This window comes from Capra hircus, chromosome 22 (genome assembly GCF_001704415.2).
Source record: "Capra hircus breed San Clemente chromosome 22, ASM170441v1, whole genome shotgun sequence".
NCBI lineage: Eukaryota > Metazoa > Chordata > Mammalia > Artiodactyla > Bovidae > Capra > Capra hircus.
The window spans coordinates 7,176,992-7,192,906 of record NC_030829.1 but is presented as its reverse complement, the minus strand read 5'-3'; the positions used below and the strand labels follow the sequence as shown (position 1 = coordinate 7,192,906).

The 15,915-nt window shown below is 41.1% G+C and overlaps 1 long non-coding RNA gene across 1 annotated transcript; it reads right to left on the bottom strand.

Annotated features, from left to right (window-relative positions):
- LOC106503408 lies at positions 1 to 15,915 on the bottom strand. The gene is made up of 3 exons (XR_001919954.1): positions 15,348 to 15,915; positions 1,744 to 1,897; positions 1 to 318 (listed from the first exon to the last, which is right to left on the bottom strand). It is a non-coding gene; the product is annotated as an uncharacterized LOC106503408 (long non-coding RNA).

The following is a 15,915-nucleotide window of genomic DNA, read 5'->3' as shown; positions in this document are numbered from 1 at the left end:
AAGAATTTTGGAAATGACAGTACATTCAATATAAGCAATTTTAATATTGCCATCTTTTTTTTAGTACTGCCATCTTACATTTCAAAGAGGTAGTAGAGAAAAGAGTATCATGGGTATTTTTATTACAGAGAAATGGTTTACCACAGCCCTCAAGAAACCGCATGGGGAGTCACCATGAGGATAAAAGTTGAAAGAACTCTCATTCCTGCAGCTCTGAGAATCCTCAGGTGGGGCCTGTGGAGGCAGGTGGTGGCCCTGGAGACTGGAAAACAGTGTCCAGACGTGTACCGTGGTCCGTTGCTGCCATCTTCTTTTGGTCTAGTGTAAAAAGAGAAGGTGAAAAATCTGTAAAAAAATTAATGGCTCCATGCTGTGCTGAATAATGGCGCCTTGAGCTGCAAAACCCAGGGCTTTCAATAAAGAAAAACGAAACTGTTTAGAAGCAGTTAGGAGAAACACGGGGCCATACTCCCTTAGGGCTGCACCCTCCTCAGTGTCCCCAGATGTCAAGATACTATCTCGCCCGTCTCTTCGGAACAGACAGCCCTGTGCTCCCGCTTCTCCTTCCTCTGGCCTCCCTGAGCCCTGCCACTCCCGCATCAACACTCAGTTCCAGAGTCTGCTTACACATTAGCGCCACAGGGCTAAGAGCTGGGATGGGCCACGCCTTCCTGAGTGCCAGGAGTCAACATGCACAAGGAGACGGGGCAGAGAAGACAGAATCAGTGAGTGTGCGCACGTGTGCGTGCTCAGTCGCTCAGGCATGTGCGACTCTGTGACCCGACGGACTGCAGCCCGCCAGGCTCCTCTGTCCACAGGATTCTCCAGGCAAGAATACTGGAGGGGGTTGCCGTGCCCTCCTCCAGGGGATCCTCCCCACCCAGGGACTGAACCCAGGTCTCATGTTTCCTGCATTGGCCGGCAGACCCTTTACCACCGCATCACCTGGGAAAGACTGAGCATTCACCTTATATTCACAATGCCACCGTGGTTCTCTCCTGCTAAGACATTTGAGAACATCTCAAGATAAGAAGTGATTCCTAGTATAAAGTAAAATGTATTTTTAATCAGAAAACATTTTTCATACATTATTTATGGTACTTAAAAATGTCATGTCAAAAATTAACTTTTGCTCTTTTCTGAAAATATTTAAACATTATATAACACAAAATGATACTTTGAATACTTTGATACTTCGTCTGTTATCAAACTAGAAGATGTGTGTGTGACCTTGTGTGTGTTCCTGTTTATATAAGCTTTCAGGTGCAAATATTATATAAGCAGTACTCATACCTACACAATGACATAATGTAATAAAAAGCGCATGTAATATCCACAGAACACTCTATCTGCATCATAAAAGCTCTCCTCCTGCATACTTGTTTTTAAAATGGGGCTCATTTTACGTTATGAGATATGCACATATTGTTAGCAGTTCTCATATGTACTTACCTGAGTGTCTTGGTTTATTTAAGGAAAAAAGAAAGACATGTTGTGATCAATAACACAGCGCTTGAAAAGGATCACTCATATATAATTGAGAAGTGGGACTGATTTGGTCAAAAGCACCAGTCAAACTATATTAAACATATTTTAACATACGAAACTGATTTTAGAATTGTGAGAGTGAAACAAAGAAACGCATTTTCTATGTTGAGCATAACTTATACCATTTATTCACGAGCACAATCTTCTAACCAACTATACTGCAAATAAGGAAATAACTAGAGTATTTAAACTCACCCATTTAATGCGTTTTTAAATACTTTAGCTTCTTTCAGCTTCTCTAAGTTTCTGTTTTGTGCTTCAGTTTCTTCTGTTCCCCCAAAGTTGAAGGCAACTCCAAACTCACTGTCACATCCTCATCTGCATACTAGGGCCTCTCGCGGGTTATGTGCTATGAAGTAATGTAATCAGCTTTTCAGTTCAAGCTTATTTTATATCTAACATTTAAATTCAGTTTAGAATTAATTTGGGGAATCCAAAGAATTCTTAAATATTCTTAAATATGTGAAAAATTTACATGTGAAGAAATATTCCTTCTCATGAAGTTAAGTTTCAAAATTCTTACCTAGGGATGTGCTCAAGACAATCACCAACAGTATCACTCCCTCCCACCTCACAGATTAGCAGTCACAGTTTATTAATACAGAGTTTGGAATGTTTGGGGAGAAATATTACTATAGGTTAAAACCTAGAAAAATTCACATAAGTAGTTGAATGATAAAGTTTTACCCTAGCTGTTGTGTCCATAGGACAGATCCTGACTATTATTTTTGCACCCAAGCTAGAAATCAGCACTTCATTCTGGCAGTTATTTTAAGGGCCACACTCTGACGATATGCACGTACAGTCTTTTCATCACAGAATTTAGAAAAGTTAAAAACAGATATAATGTATTAATTTAAAATATACCGTCTTAGAGGAGCCTGGTGTGCTACAGTCCATGGGGTCACAGTCAGTCACGACTGATCACACATGCATACGCACAGAATCACATATTTCATTCATATGATGGAATATATGATTCTATATAATATAGAGCTGAAATATGTAAAGATTATTCAGGAAACTGGATGTGTTGTATTTATACATACAGTAACAAACACATATATGATCACAGATAATAAAGTGATATATAATAATTAAAAATTAAAATATACTGTCTTTCATGTATCAGTTCAGCTCACTCGCTCAGTCGTGTCTGACTCTGCACTCCGATGGACCTGCAGCACACCAGGCTTCCCTGTCGATCACCAACTCTCAGAGCTTGTTCAGACTCATGTCCATTGAGTTGGTGATGCCATCCAACCATCTCATCCTCTTTCGTCCCCTTCTCATCCTCTTTCGTCCCCTTCTCCTCCTGCCTTCAACCTTTGCCAGCATCAGGGCCTTTTCCAATGAGTCAGTTCTCTGCATCAGGTGGCCAAAGGATTGGATTTTCAGCTTCAGCATCAGTCCTTCCAATGAATATTCAGGACTGATTTACTTTAGCACTGACTGGTTTGATCTCACTTTCATATATACTGAAAATCATATATGAACACTAAATTAAATATTGATATTTAGCCTCTTACCTTCTGAGATGGTCCACACTCTGTGGAGTGTCTCTCTCCCAGGGCTGCTCTCAATCTTTTAAGATGGATCATATTCTATCTATGGAATGTGCATCTCTCTAAATAAATCCCCTTGTTACCTATCACTTTGTCTCTCACTGAATTCTTTCTATGACAAGGCATAAAGAACTTGAGCTTCACTCAACTGACAACAGCTCTGGTTCTGGAGGAACTAACGTCCCTACCCAGGTGGAGGATGCAATGATGGCGCTGACCGTCCCGACTTCAGTCAACTAAAGCTTGGACTCTGTTGACCTTTGCCCCAATTCTATGCTGAATTCCCCTCTGCTCAAGCCCCTTCATGAATATGCAGGTACTCCTGCTTTAAAAATTACCCCCCTCAAAAAAATTAGCCAATTTTACAGTTCAGGGAGCAACTCCTTTGGAAAAAGATCCTTGTTCTCCTTACTTGGTGCAAGTAATAAATCCTTCCTTCTCCCCACTGCCCTCCCACAAATTTGTATTTCTTTACATCAAAGATTCCTCAATATATAAGTGATACTGGTAGAAATTTAAAGTGCACTTCAAATAATTCTTCTATCAAGGGATCTATTTTGGCAGTGCAGTTGTTTTTGGAGTATTGTCTGTGGACTCCTAGAGGGGCTCCAGGATTGTTTTGAGTGGTCCACGAGGTCAAAACTATTTTTATACTACTACTACTAATACCAGATTAAATAATTTTAACTTCTAAAGAATTTGTAGAATTACTATTGACCCTTGAACAACATTTAGGTTACAGGTACCCATCGTCTGTGCATGCAGTCAAAAATCCAAGTATAAATTAAGTTGGCTCTCGATGGAAGCAGTTCCGCATCCATGGATTCAACCACCTTTGGATCCGATTGTGTAATACTGTTGTATTTACTATCGAAAAAACCCACCTGTAAGTGGACCCACACAGTTCAGTCATGTTGTTCAAGGGTCAACTGTATATGTGTTTTTAATTTTTTTCTTCTACATTCTAAAGAATGTACAATGCAATTTTTCAGAAGCTACAATGCAGTTTTCCAGATGCTGCCAAGTGGTTTTACCTGCCAATACTTTTGCACCGTTAGTGCAAATATCAACATAGTGAAAAGGACAAAGAACATCTTATCATTATGGACTTGCAAACGCTCTAAAAGACTCTCTGGTTCCCACCAGAGGGCTCCACATTCCACACTTTGAAAACTGCAGTATTAGGGTAATGAATCTTACCAGCAGGTGACAATTTAGCACCTTCAAATTAATCCTAATCATAATTTAAGATATTTTAAATTTAATCATAATTTAAGATATTTTGAGTTATAAAATGTAATCCTGGATTAGGCAAAACCTGCTCAGACATATGACAAAACTACAAGCAACAAGAGAAAAAATAAATTGGAAGTCACAAAAACTTTTATGCTTCAAAGGTTCAGTTCAGATCAGTCGTTCAGTCATGTCACTCTTTGCAATCCCATGCACTGCAGCACACCAGGCTTCCCTGTCCATCATTAACTCCTGAAGCCTGCTCAAATTCATGTCCATTGAGTTGGTGATGCCATCCAACCATCTCATCCTCTGCCGTCCCCTTCTCCTCCTGCCTTCAATCTTTCCCAGCATCACAGGGTCTTTTCCAATTAGTCTTGGAAAAGAATTGGTCTTTTCCAATTCTTTGCATCAAGTGGCCAAAGTATTGGAGTTTCAGCTTCAGCATCAGCCCTTCCAATGAATATTCAGGACTGATTTACTTTAGAATGGACTGGTTGGATCTCCTTGCAATCCAAGGGACTCTCAAGATTCTTCTCCAACACCACAGTTCAAAAGCATCAATTCTTCAGCGCTCAGCTTTATGATCCAACTCTCACATCCATCCATGACTACTGGAAAAACCATAGCTTTGACTAGATGGACCTTCAAAGGTAAAGTGAAGTCGCTCAGTTGTACCCGATTCTTTGCGACCCCATGGACAGTGGCCTGCACCAAGCTCCTCCATCCATGGGATTTTCCAGGCAAGAGTACTGGAATGGGTTGCCATTTCCTTCTCCAGGGAATCTTCCCAACCTAGGGATCGAACTCAGGTCTCCCGCATTGTAGACAGACGCTTTACCATCTGAGCCACCAGGGAGTAAAAAGACAACCCACAGAATGGGAAAAGATACGTATGTCTGATAAGTGACCTGTATCCAGAATATATAAAAACTCTTATAATAAGACAAATAATCAAACTTGAAATGAGTAAAAGAACTGAACAGACATTTCTTCAAAGAAGAGATACAGTTAATAAGCACATGAAAAAATAGTGAATATCATGAACCATCAGGGAAATGTAAATCAAAACCCCAATGACATACAATTTCATATCCATTAGGATGGTTATAACTGAAAAGACAGATAACAAGTATTGACAAGGTTGTGAAGAAATTGGAAACCTCACACATTACTATGGTAATGTAAAATAGTTAAGTCACTTTGGAATGGAGTGTGGGAATTTCCTAACAATTCTACTCCTAGATATATACCCAAGAGAAATAAAAACATATATCCACACAAAGACCTATAAATGAAGGCTCAAACAGTCAGAAGATGGAAACAACGCAAATCTCTATCAACTGATGACTGGATAAAAAAATGTACCGCCATACAATTGAATATTATTCAACTATAAAAAGGAATGAAGTACCAGTATATGCTACATCAGAGATAAGCCTTGAAAACATCATGGTAAGTGAAGGAAGCCAGTCACAAAAGACCAAATATTATTTCATTTATATGAGATGAGATGTTCTGAATAGGTGGATCTATAAAGAAAGTAAATTGTTACACAGGGTTGGGGCAGAGGAGAGTGAGAGAATGCTGAGTGACTACTGATGAGTATGGGGTTTCTTTTGCAAGTGATGAAAACGTTCTAAAATTGATTACGACAATGGTTGCAAAACTCTATGAACATACAAAAAGCCACTGAATTGTACATTTTTTAGACAGATTTACTTATTTTATGTTTTGGCTGTGCTGAGTCTTCATTGCTGTGTGTGGGCTCTCTCTAGGTGGGATGAGAGGGGGCTGCTCTTTGTCGCAGCGCAAAGGCTTCTCACTGCACTGGTTTCTCTTGTGGAGTGTTGGCCTAGGGCACAGGGGCTCAGTAGCTCCGGCTCCTGGCTCTAGAGCGCAGGATCAGTAGTGGTGGTGCGTGGGCGCTGTTGCTCCGTGGCATGTGGGATCTTCCTGGAGCAGGGATTGAACCCGTGTCCCCTGCATTGGCAGGCAGATTCTTAACCAGTGGACCATCAGGGAAGCCCTGCATCGTACATTTTTAAAAGTGACTTTTACAGTATGTGAATTATACCTAAATGAAACTGTTACATGCACACACAAGTCAGTGCCCTTATTATGACTTTAAGACTCTGCATGATCTAACCCTAACACTCTAATCTCATTTCCTTCTATCAATCCCTTTCCTTTTCCACACTAATCTTTGCCTCAAAGATGTTATCAGGCATGTTGTCACCTCAGGTCTTTTGCATTTGGTTTTTTCTCTGCTTCAAATTTTCTTCTTTCAGATATGTAAATTCTCCCATTCCTTTCAAGCTTTTACCAAAAAATTACTTTCCAAATGAGATCTTCAACTCTTATCAAAATGAAAATTTCAACCCTCTCTGACATACCTTATCAATCTCCATTCTGCTTTTTTCTCTCTAGCATTTCCTATTATCTAAAATTCCAGATATTCTATTTCTTTATTATTTTTATTGAATAAAAAGTTCACTTACAGTACTATAGTAGTTTCAGGTATCAGTTCAGTTCAGTTCAGTCGCTCAGTTGTGTCCAACTCTTTGCAACCTGAACGACTTCAGCACGCCAGGCTTCCCTGTCCATCACCAACTCCCAGAGCTTGCTCAAACTCATGTCCATCCAAAAAATCTCAACCTCTGTCATCATTTTCTCCTCCTGCCTTCAATTTCTCCCAGAATTTGGGTCTTATCCAATGAGTCAGTTCTCCGTATCAGGTGTCCAAAGTATTGGAGTTAAAGCTTCAGCATCAGTTCTTCCAATGAATATTCAGGTCTTATTTCCTGTAGGATTGGCTGGTTTGATCTTCTTGCAGTCCAAGGGACTTTCAAAACTCTTCTCCAACATCACAGTTCAAAAGTATCAATTCTTTGGTGCTCAGCTTTCTTTATAGTCCAACTACTGGAAACAAACCATAGCTTTGACTAGACAGACCTTTGTCAGCAAAGTAATGTCTAATATGCTATCTAGGTTTCTCATAGTTTTTCTTTCAAGAAGCAAGCATCTTTTAATTTCATGACTGCAGTCGCCATGTGCAGTGATTGTGGAGCCGAAAAAATGTCTGTCACTGTTTCCATTGTTTCCCCATCTATTCGCCGTCAAGTGACGGGACCAGATGCCATGATCTTAGTTTTCTGAATGTTGAGTTTTTTAATGTTGAGTACTTTTTCACTCTCCTCTTTCATTTTCATCAAGAGACTCTTTAGTTCTTCAAGTTTTTCCATGTAAGAGTGGTGTCATTTGCATATCTGAGGTTATTGATATTTCTCCCAGCAATCTTGATTCCAGCTTGTGCTTCTTCCAGTCCAGTTTTCTCATGATGTACTCTGCATGTAAGTTAAATAAGCAGGGTCACAATAGACAGCCTTGATATACTCCTTTTCTTATTTGGAACCAGTCTGTTGTTCCAAGCCCAGTTCTAACTGTTGCTTCCTGACCTGCATACAGATTTCTCAAGAGGCAGGTAAGGTGGTCTGCTATTCCCATCTCTTTCAGAATTTTCCACAGTTTATTGTGATCCACACAGTCAAAGGGTTTGGTACAGTCAATAAAGCAGAAATAGATGTTTCTCTGGAACTCTCTTGCTTTTTCAGTGATCCACCAGATGCTGGCAATTTCATGTCTGGTTCCTCTGCCTTTTCTAAAACCAGCTTGAACATCAGGAGGTTCACGGTTCATGTATTGCTGAAGCCTGGCTTGAAGAATTTTGAGCATTATTTTGCTAGAGAGAGAGATAAATGCAATTATGTGGGAGTTTGAGCATTCTTTGGCATTGCCTTTCTTTGGGATTGAAATGAAAACTGATCTTTTCCAGTCCTGTGGCCTCTGCTGAGTATTCCAAATTTGCTGACATTTTGAGTGAAGCACTTTCATAGCATCATCTTCAGGATTTGAAATAGCTCAACTGGAATTCCAACACCTCCACTAGCTTTGTTCGTAGTGATGCTTCTGAAGGCCCACTTGACTTCACCTTCCAGGATGTCTGGCTTTAGGTGAGTGATCACACCATTGTGATTATCTGGGTCATGAAGATCTTTTTTATACAGTTCTTCTGTGTATTCTTGCCACTTCTTCTGAATATCTTCTGCTTCTGTTAGGTCCATACCATTTCTGTCCTTTATTGAGCCCATCTTTGCATGACATGTTCCCTTGGTATCTCTAATTTTCTTGAAGTGATCTCTAGTCTTTCCCATTCTATTGTTTTCCTCTATTTCTTTGCACTGATCACTAAGGAAGGCTTTCTTATCTCTCCTTGCTATGCTTTGGAACTCTGTATTCAAATGTGTACATCTTTCCTTTTCTCCTTTGCCTTTTGCTTCCCTTCTTTTTACAGCTATTTGTAAGGCCTCCTCAGACAACCATTTTGCCTTTTTGCATTTCTTTTTCTTGGGGATGGTCTTGATCCCTGTCTCCTATACAATGTAATGAACCTCTGTCCATAGTTCTTCAGGCACTCTATCAGATCTAATCCCTTGAATCTATGTCACTTCCCTGGTGGCTCAGAAGTTACAGCATCTGCCTGCAATGCGGGAGACCTGGGTTCAATCCCTGGGTTGGGAAGATCCCCTCGAGAAGGAAATGGCAACCACTCCAGTATCCCTGCCTGGAGAATCCCATGAATGGAGGAGCCTGGTGGGCTACAGTCCACAGGGTCGCAAAGAGTCGGACACGACTGAGCTACTTCACTTATTCCACTGTAAGGGATATGATTTATGTCACACCTGAATGGTCTAGTGGTTTTCCCCACTTCCTTCAACTTAAGTCTGAATTTGGCATTAAGGAGTTCATGATCTGAGCCACAGTCAGCTCCAGGTCTTGTTTTTGCTGACTGTATAGAGCTTCTCCATCTTTGGCTGCAAAGAATATAATCAATCTGATTTCGGTGTTGACCATCTGCTGATGTCCATGTGTAGAGTCTTCTCTTGTCTATTGGAAGAGGGTGTTTGCCATGACCAGTGCATTCTCTTGGCAAAACTCTATTAGCCTTTGCCCTGCGTCACTCTGTATACCAAGGCCAAATTTGCCTGTTACTCCAGGAATTTCTTGACCTCCTACTTTTGCATTCCAGTCCCCTATAATGAAAAGGACATCGTTTTGGGGGTGTTAGTTCTAAAAGCTTTTGTAGGTGTTCAAAGAACCGTTCAGTGTCAGCGTCTTCAGCATTACTTGTTGAGGCACTGACTCTGATATTGAATTGGATTAGCGTGATATAGAATGGTTTGCCTTGGAAATGAACAGAGATCATTCTGTCATTTTTGAGATTGCAGCCAACTAATGCATTTCGGATTCTTTTCTTGACTATGAGGGCTCTTCTAAGGGATTCCAGCCCACAGTAGTATATATAATGGTTTTCTGAGTTCAATTCACACATTCCAGTCCATTTTAGTTCGCTGATTCCTAGAATGTTGATGTTCACTCTTGTCATCTCCTGTCTGACCACTTCCAATTTGCCTTGACTCACAGACCTAACATTCCAGGTCCCTATGCAATACTGCTCTTTACAGCATCAGACCTTGCTTCCATCACCAGTCACATTAACAGCTGGGTGTCATTTTTGCTTTGGCTCCATCCCTTCATTCTTTCTGGAGTTATTTCTCTACTGATCTCCAGTAGCATACTGGGCACCTACCAACCTGGGGAGTTCAACTTTCAGTGTTCTATCTTTTTGCCTTTTCATACTGTGCATGGGTTGCTCAAGGCAAGAATCCTGAAGTGGTATCAGTTCAGTTCAGTCGCTCAGTCATGTCCGGTTCTTTGTGACCCTATGAACTGCAGCACACCAGGCCTCCCTGTCCATCAATGACTCCCGGAGTCCACCAAAACCCACGTCCATTGTGTCGGTGATGCCATCCAACCATCTCATCCTCTGTCGCCCCTTCTCCTCCTGCCTTCAATCTTTCCCAGCATCAGGGTCTTTTCCAATGAGTCAGCTCTTCGCATCATGTGGCCAAGGTACTGGAGTTTCAGCTTTAACATCAGTCCTTCCAATGAATATTCAAGACTGATTTCCTTTAGGATGGACTGGTTGGATCTCCTTGCAGTCCAAGGGACTCTCAAGAGTCTTCTCCAACACCACAGTTCATAAGCATCAATTCTTCGGCACTCAGCTTTCTTTATAGTCCAACTCTCACATCCATATATGACTCCTGGAAAAACCATAGCCTTGACTAGATGGACCTTTGTTGGCAAAGTAATGTCTCTGTTTCTTAATATGCTGTCTAGGTTGGTCATAACTTTTCTTCCAAGGAGCAAGGGACTTTTAATTTCATGGCTACAGTCACCATCCACAGTGAGTTTGGAGCCCAGAAAAATAAAGTCAGCCACTGTTTCCCCATCTATTTGCCATGAAGTCAAGGGAACAGACGCCATGATCTTAGTTTTCTGAATGTTGAGCGTTAAGCCAACTTTTTCACTGCCTTCTTTCATTTTCATCAAGAAGCTCCTTAGTTCTTTTTCACTTTCTGCCATAAGGGTGGTGTCATCTGCATATCTGAGTTTATTGATATTTCTCCCGGCAATCTTGATTCCAGCTTGTGTTTCTTCCAGCCCAGCGTTTCTCATGATGTACTCCGCATAGAAGTTAAATAAGCAGCGTGACAATATACAGCCTTGACGTCCTCCTTTTCCTATTTGGAACCAGTTGTTGTTCCATGTCCAGACGTGGTCTACTACACTGTAATTAGAAGATAAGGGGTATAATTCCCCTGCTATACAGCGTATCTTTGCTGTTCATTTTATACACAGTAGTTTGTATCTGTTAATCCCCAGTGTATCTTTCTGCACTTCCCTCTCCCCGTTGGTAACCACAAGTGTGTTTTCTCTGTGAGTCTGTTTCTGTTTTGCATGTACATTCATTTGCATTTTTTAGATTCCACAGAAAAGTGGCAGCATTTGGTATTTGTCTTTCTCTGACTTATTTCACTAAGCATAATATTCTTTAGGTCCATCCACACAGCTGCAAATGGCAGAATTTCATTCTATTTTATGACTGAGTAATATTCCATTCTATATATATATATGCCACATCTTCCTAAACCCATCATTTGTTAATGGGCAGTTGGATTGCTTCCAAGTCTTTGCTATTGTAAACAGGTCGGCTCTGAACATTGGGGAACATGTATCTTTTTGAATTACGGTTTTCTTTGGGTACAAGCCCAGGAATGGGATTGCTAGGTTGTATGTCAGTTCTACTTTTAGTTTTTTGGGCATCTCCATACTGTCTTCCAGTGCAAAGAAATAGAGGAAAACAATAGAATGGGAAAGACTAGAGATCTCTTCAAGAAAATTAGAGATATCAAGGGAACATGTCATGCAAAGATGGGCTCAATAAAGGACAGAAATGGTAGGGACCTAACAGAAGCATAAGATATTCAGAAGAGGTGGCAAGAATACACAGAAGAACTGTACAAAAAAGATCTTCACGACCCAGATAATCACAAAGGGGTGATCACTCACCTAGAGCCAGACATCCTGGAAGGTGAAGTCAAGTGGGCCTTCAGAAGCATCACTACAAACAAAGCTAGTGGAGGTGATGGAACTCCAGTTGAGCTATTTCAAATCCTGAAAGATGATGCTGTGAAAGTGCTGCACTCAATGTGTCTGGAAATTTAGAAAACTCAGCGGTGGCCACAGGACTGGAAAAGGTCAGTTTTCATTCCAATTCCAAAGAAAGGCAATGCCAAAGAATGCTCAAACTCCCACACAATTGCACTCATCTCACATGCTAGTAAAGTAACGTTCAAAATTCTCCAAGCCAGGCTTCAACAGTACATAAACTGTGAACTTCCAGATGTTCAAGCTGGTTTTAGAAAAGGCAGAGGAACCAGAGATCAAATTGCCAACATCTGCTGGATCATCGAAAAAGCCAGAGAGTTCCAGAAAAACAACTATTTCTGCTGTATTGACTATGCCAAAGCCTTTGACTGTGTGGATCACAATAAACTGTGGAAAATTCTGAAAGAGATGAGAATACCAGACCACCTGACCAGCCTCTTGAGAAATCTGTATGCAGGTCAGGAAGCAACAGTGAGAACTGGACATGGAACAGACTGGTTCCAAAAAGAAAAAGGAGTATATCAAGGCTGTATATCCTCACCCTGCTATTTAACTTATATGCAGAGTAGATCATGAGAAACACTGGGCTGGATGAAGCACAAGCTGGAATCAAGATTGCCGGGAGAAATATCAATAACCTCAGATATGTAGATGATAGCACTCTTATGACAGAAAGTGAAGAGGAACTAAAAAGCCTCTTGATGAAAGTGAAAGAGGAGAGTGAAAAAGTTGGCTTAAAGCTCAACATTCAGAAAACTAAGATCATGGCATCTGGTCCCATCACTTCATGGCAAATATATGGGGAAACAGTGAAAACAGTGGCAGACTTTATTTTGGGGGGCTCAAAAATCACTGCGGATGGTGATTGCAGCCATGAAATTAAAAGACACTTACTCCTTGGAAAGAAAGTTTATGACCAACCTAGACAGCATATTAAAAAGCAGAGGTCCAACAAAGGTCCATCTAGTCAAGGCTATGGTTTTCCCAAGAGTCATGTATGGATGTAAGAGTTGGACTATAAAGAAAGCTGAGTGCTGAAGAATTGATGCTTTTGAACTGTGGTGTTGGAGAAGACTCTTGAGAGTTCCTTGGACTGCAAGGAGATCAAACCAGATCATCCTAAAGGAGATCAGTCCTGGGTGTTCACTGGAAGGACTGATGTTGAAGCTGAAACTCTAGTACTTTGGCCACCTGATGCGAGGAGCTAACTCATTGGAAAAGACTGATGCTGGGAAAGATTGAGGGCAGGAGAAGGGGACAACAAAGGATCAAATGGTTGGATGACATTAGCGACTCAGTGGACACTAGTTTGAGTAAACTCCAGGAGTTGGTGATGGACAGGGAGGCCTGACGTGCTGAAGTCCATGGGGTCCAAAGAGTGGGACACTACTTTGCAACTCAGTAACAACAAACACTGTTTTCCAGTGGCTGCAACAATTTACATTTCTACCAATAGCATATAAACGTTCTCTTTTCTCCACATCCTCCCCAACATTTGTTATTTGTAGACTTTTGACAGCCATTCTCACAGGTGTGAGGTGACACTTCATTGTGGTTTTGATTTGCATTTCTCTTATGATTAGAAAAGTTGAGCATGTTTTCATGTACCTGTTAGCCATTTGTATGACTTCTCACGAAAAATGTTAATTTAGGTCTTCTCATTTTTGATTGGTTTGTTTGCTCTTTGAGTTGTATAAGCTGTTAATATAGTTTTAATATTAACTCCTGTCACATCATTTGCAAATATTTTCTCACACTCCATAGTTTTTTTCATTTTGTCAATAGTTTCCTTTGCTGTGCAAAAGGTTTTTAAGTTTAAATAGGTCTAATTCATTTATTTTTGATTTTATATCTTTGCCTTAGGAGACTAATAAAAAAATTGCTATGATTTATGTCAAACTGTGTTTTTTTTCTTTAGGAGTTTATGGATTTTGGTCTTACATGTAGGTCTTTAAAGCATTTTGAGTTTATTTTGCATGTGGTATGAGGGAATATTCTGACCTCACTATTTTAAATGTAGCTTTCATTTTCCCAGTACCACTTGTTGAAGAGCCTGTCTTTTCTCCATTATGTATTTTTGATACCTTTGTTGTAGATAATTGACCATAGGTGTATGGATTCATTTCTGGGCACAGCATTGATCTATAACTCTGCCTTTTTGCTAGTATCACACTGCTTTGATTACTGGAGCTTAGGAGTATAGTCTAAAGTCTAAGAGGGTTATATGACCAGTTTGAAGATGGTTTTAGTATGGTAGATCATAGTAACAATGGTAATGAAGATTAGACATAGACTGAGCTTATTGTTGGCCTTTTTAAAGGTGAAAAGCCATTAATTAATCAATCTTATTCTCTCACATTGACATGAGTAAAATGGATAAATAACAGAATTCTAAAAGATGAACTATGGAATGTTTATAATATATACTCTACTGAGTACATATGTATTATCCTTTTCAATTCTCACAATAACTCTGTAAGGTGGGTTTCTTATCTTCCATAAGTTGATCAGGAAATTCAGATACAAACATATTAGTAGCCATGCCGACATCATAAAAGTTGCTAAGTGATGGACCCTAGATTAATGTCCAATGCCTGAGCTCTGAGCTAGCTTTTCTTGTCATCAGGTATGGCTAAGAGGGATCAGCTTCAAGGTCTACAGTAGTCCTCAAAGTACCCCAATCTCCCCTAAAAACAAGTGTCAAGTTACACACAAGAACTTGGAGGGACAGAAAAGTAATTATGCTGTATGAAAAATGCCAATCTTGAAAGGTTACAAACTGTATGATTTTAATTTTTATAACCTTCGTGACAAAATCAGATTGAGAACAGATTAGGTGTTGAGTGCAAGGCTTTAATTGTGCAAAAATTGTGCAAGACAATTCTTCCTTCCAACCAAGTGAGGACTGGAGCCACAAGTAGTTTTCTCGTTGCTACCAGAGATATATACACTATATACAATTTTCTACCCATTCCAAAGAAAGAAATATGCATTATTTTCTAATTATAAACAAATGTAACAGTGTGGACTCAAGAAGACAGCAATTGTGTTCATCAAAGAGCAAATCCAGTCACCTCAAAGGGGATCGACGGTTGATGAATCATTTTCGTACCCCTGGCCCCTAAGCGACCCTTCGACACCAAGTAAGACCTGGGCCCCAAAGGCCTGTTCTCACCCCTACTTCGTCCCCAAGTCACACTCAAAGACTCCCTGACGGGAGGAAACGGCCCAGGTTCAAGACCATGTGAACTGCCATGCCCTGAGCCAGATTCCGGGGTAGAGGGGGCGTGGTACCCCCCGATACCCTGGCCCTCACTCGATCGGCTCTGTAGCCTTCCAGAGCTCCAAGGTGAGTGAGAGCCGCCACAGCCTCCCCTTCCCCACCTTCTGATGGCCGGTTCTTCCCCTGCTCCCCAGTTGAGTTACCTGTCAGAGACCAGCGAGTCCGTAAAGAAACCACATGACGACGCCGAGCAGTTAACGGCTGTCCTAGCTCTGAGCTTGCGGCGCGTGGTGTGGCTGAGCATGCGCTTCTCTCAGCCAATAAGAAGCAAGGGGGAACTGGCGGGCGCCTCTGAGTGGCTAGCCTGAAGGCGCAAGTCTTGCAGCCAATCAGAGCCAAACGGGCTCAGAGGCAGCGGCTCGGTGGGAGTGTGTCCTTTAGTTTGAGGCGGGAGGTTTATCCAGAGGTGAGGTCCCCAGGAGTGACTTGTGTAGGGGCGGCCGCCTTTTGGCCAGTGAAGGTCAACAAACACAGGCATGTCTTGGGGATTCATGTGGGGCAAGGGCTACAGGAACATCTAGGCATCTCAGCATTGTGCTGTCAGGATCAGCGCTATGAGGAAAAGGAGGGTGAATATCCGATCCTGAGTTCGCACTGATTCCTCTGCCATAAATGCCCTTCTCTCTTTCCTTCGCAGTTAACTCCAGTCCTTCTTTCAAAGGCCGAAGCAGTGCCGTCTTCTCCTCCTCTAAGCCTCCTAACCTAGTAGCC